The 3995-nt window shown below is 34.7% G+C and overlaps 1 protein-coding gene and 1 long non-coding RNA gene across 2 annotated transcripts in view; both read right to left on the bottom strand.

Moving 5' to 3' along the window:
• The window catches only part of LUZP2 (leucine zipper protein 2), a 551161-nt gene that overhangs the window by 195183 nt on the left and 351983 nt on the right, over nt 1–3995 (bottom strand). The window lies entirely within an intron of this gene.
• Nucleotides 1–3995, bottom strand: part of LOC111091583 — a 48382-nt gene that overhangs the window by 10087 nt on the left and 34300 nt on the right. Inside the window, exon 2 of the long non-coding RNA XR_005375848.1 lies at nt 871–937. This is a non-coding gene — a long non-coding RNA (uncharacterized LOC111091583). The remainder of the gene's footprint in view (nt 1–870; nt 938–3995) is intronic.

Genomic DNA, 3995 nt, shown 5'->3' with positions numbered 1-3995 from the left:
GTCCTTCTCTTGCCACTGTGCGCATTCACTTATTACAACAGTTTCCATCTTAATAGGTTTCTCTGCTTTGTCTTACTAGGCTGAAAGTTCCTGGAAGGCACGAACTGTTATTTTCCTTGTATTTATCAAATAATAAATGTTAAATGAGGGAATTACTTCCAATCTGATTCTCAGCTACCATGACTACGTTACGTGGTCTTCCTGTCTACTCGATAAAAGGGATGTATAATTTTAATTTAACACTCATCAAAGGAAGTAAGGAGTTGTCACTCTCATTTTCTATACCGTATATCTTTTGCTCATATTTTGTCTCAGAGTAAAAAAAAAAAGCTGCTTTGTGAAAAAATTACCATAGAAACATCCATGTGTTAAACAACTGTACAGCGTAACTTTTTGTATACTAAAAAAGTAACCATTCCCTCGTAAGTCATTGTGAGGGGGAACAAAAAAAAAACACCCCTCTGATTAATGTGAGAAGGGAAAATATAGCTTCCAGGTGGGTAATTTGAATTTGATTAACAGAATCACACTATATACCATAAATGTTTTAAGGTCTCTAAGATGTAAAATGTAAAAAGTAATTCAAAATGGTGAATTGACAAAGCATTCTAGAAAAAATACAAACAAAAACTTCCATAAAAACTCTAAAACAGAAACATTTTAAACTTCAGGCATTATTATAAATAGATATTCCCACAGGAGTTTCTGGGCATATATGCCAACAGAGATACATAAGTGACTAAACCCTCCGTATAATCCAGGTATATATGTTTGGAAATTTGAAGACGGAAGTAGTTATTCTGCTATAATTCTCTATAGGAGTGTTTTTTTCCTGAGACAAAAATTGAATCCTAGAATTTTCCCACTTACCTCCTCAAGGTCTTCCTATCAAAAACATATCTATATATTTATGGTCCACTTCCCACTTCTAGGATACCTGTTATTAAAGCCAAAAGAATATGTGATACACACACACACAGACACACACACACACACACACACATACCCCACCTGGAAATCCCTTAGGTGGTCCAGCTTTATAAAAGCTGGACCCTATCACTTGTCTGGTCATTTCCGGGCACTCTGCACTTCACTTTCTCTGCCCCAGTTTGTAGTTACCCAAATATACTATGTTAGTTGACTTCCTTTCATGTCCTGTCATATCCACCTCATCTTTTCTACCCAGAAATAAACAAATATTACCACAACAGAGTCACTTCGCCCATGAAGTCTTTTTGACATTCCCAGATACCCAGATTTTACCTGCCATTTATGTCCACCATACTTTCTTTAATAAAATGGTGTTAAGACTAATATTATTTCCCATTTGCACAGTGTGTATGTATGCATTTTCAATGTATTTCAAAAATACGAAGCTCTTACTGTGAGCACTGGAGTTAAAATCGTTAAAATAAAAAAAATAAAAAATAAAAAAAGCAAAATCGTTAAAATAATATACCTCTATAAACTTACAGACAATTGGGGAAGATGAACATTACATGAGCAATAATGATAACTTATATACTTGAGTATTAACGGACATCTGAAAATATATTACAGAAGTCAAGCCACATACAGGGGTCAAGGACGGCTTCTCTGTGAAAGTGATGTTTAAGTTGAAACCATAAGGATAGGTAGATGTGATGTTTATTGCCTAACACAGACTATGACATGTGGTCAGGTCACAATAAATATTTTTTGAGTGAACAAAATAAATGACAAAGTAAAACTTTCCCTATATTTTCTATATAATTTCTGCAAACTTTGGGCTCCGTTTTGAAGAAACTGAATATTTAAAGGCCCAAGTTTTATCTCTCCATTAAAGGTAAAAATATATTTTTAACATGAATAATTTAGAGTAAAATCCTACAATAGCTGTAGTTGCACTTAGGCTCCACCTCCCACCTTTAGACTTACTACTTATTAAAGACAGAAGTGTATTTGATAGGTTAACTTTTAAGGAATATGCCAATTGCTAACAAAACAAAACATTTTTTTTAGCTATGGTATAAAAACAAAATGCGTCCAATATTTTCAGCTTGGCTAATAAATTAATCATTCTCGTAAAGGCAAAGAAAAGTGTTTTGTCTGAATTTCCCTAAAGATGCAATCACTTTTGTTGTCTGTCTTCCTGATGCAAAGAAGCTGATCATCATCCACCTGTAAGACACATCATCCATCTTGGCATCCGTCTGTAGAGATTTTTTGAAAATTTTCCCACTGACAGCTAATTCTATTTTTCAATATATTTAGAGGAATGGAACTAAAGCTGTTTAAAAAAAAAAAAAAAAACAAAAAAACAAAAAAAACAAGTTTCTGCCACTCAAAGAGCTTGGGGAATTTTTTAGCTTAGTGTCTTAAATGATTAAGGCTCTTCATTTGAGCATAATGTGGCCCATGCCTGCCATTTTTCTAAAGTGCTAATTCAGTAAGCATATGTAATCTGCCAATAGGGGGGAAAAAACACACACACACACTAGTAAATCTTATTATCTTCACATTTGCAAAAATTTGTTGGAAGATGTGTCCATGATACATGAAAATATTACAGTGTATGACAGGCCACCACTTGGAAGAGGAAAAATAAGAAGTACAAGGAATTGTGATGCACTTGCTAATCCCATTTCCTGAACAGTGATTTTTTTTTAACTGTATTTCACTCCACAGTTGGACAAAACTGCCACTTCTTATCTTCACTGAAGACAGATCTGCATCCTGTGCTCCTGGTGCCCTGAGAGGGTACCAATCTCTCTCACTTCATGGCCTTTATAGCAGAGTAAATTCTCACAATATCCTCAGTGATTTGGGGGAACTGACTTTGTTCTTCAAAACTCTGTATTCCTGATCTTTGCAGTTTCACTGGAAAGTACCTGGGCTTTGAAGACAGAATGATCTTTTGAAATTTGGATTTCAGATTCCAAATCTGCATTTATAAATTGCATAATTTTCACTGGGTTGTTTAACAGAAGACTGATCCTCATTTGTAAATTAGTTATATTATTGCCTTTATATGACATCCCTAGTTAGGTACAAGTGGCAGAGTTGGAATCTGAAATCCAAATATTTAAAGATCCTCTCTCTTCTTAATTACTGAACTTTGGGGCATCTGTAGATTTTATAAAGTTTTTATTTAAATTCCAGTTACTTAACATACAATTTTAAAATAGTTTCACTTTAAAAAAATAAATAAATAAAAATAAAAATAGTTTCAGGTGTACAATACAGCACTCCCATTCAATGCCCAGTGCTCATCAAAACAAGTGCACTCCTTACTCCCCATCACCTATTTGGCCCATCCCCCACCCCGCTCATGTCTCTTCTAGTATCACCTGTTTATTCTCTGGAGTTAAGGATCTGTTTCTTAGTTTGCCTCTCTTTTTCTTTCCCCTTTGCTCATCTATTTCTTAAATTCCACATATGTGTGAAATACATATAACATTTATCTTCCTCTGACTCATTTCACTTGAGAGAAAGCGTAATTCTCTCTAGATAAAGTTTGTCATTATTAACAACATTCATTTATTGCTCACAACAAAATACATAAAATTAGAATAATTTTATTCTTGTTTTATAGATGATAAAAATGATAATCAGGGGAGTGTTTTTACTTACCAGGTTTATGAATGATGGAATGTGAATCCAGATGTCTGACTTATAGGACATAACCATTGTGCTATATTGTTCTCAAGTGATTTTTCAAAAATTTGTATTTCTAAATTCAACCTCTAAATTCAGGGCTTTTTTTTTATTTTTATTTATTTATGATAGTCAGAGAGAGAGAGAGAGAGGCAGAGACACAGGCAGAGGGAGAAGCAGGCTCCATGCACCGGGAGCCCGACGTGGGATTCGATCCCAGGTCTCCAGGATCGCATCCTGGGCCAAAGGCAGGCGCCAAACCGCTGCGCCACCCAGGGATCCCTAAATTCAGGGCTTATGTCTAAAGCATGTAATAGGATGTTAAAAATCAACTGATTCTTTCTTTCTTAGTTTTAATT

Source organism: Canis lupus, chromosome 21 (assembly GCF_011100685.1).
Source record: "Canis lupus familiaris isolate Mischka breed German Shepherd chromosome 21, alternate assembly UU_Cfam_GSD_1.0, whole genome shotgun sequence".
In the NCBI taxonomy this organism is placed as follows: domain Eukaryota; kingdom Metazoa; phylum Chordata; class Mammalia; order Carnivora; family Canidae; genus Canis; species Canis lupus.
Note: the sequence above shows the minus strand (reverse complement) of the source record. Positions and strands in the feature narration are given on the sequence as shown.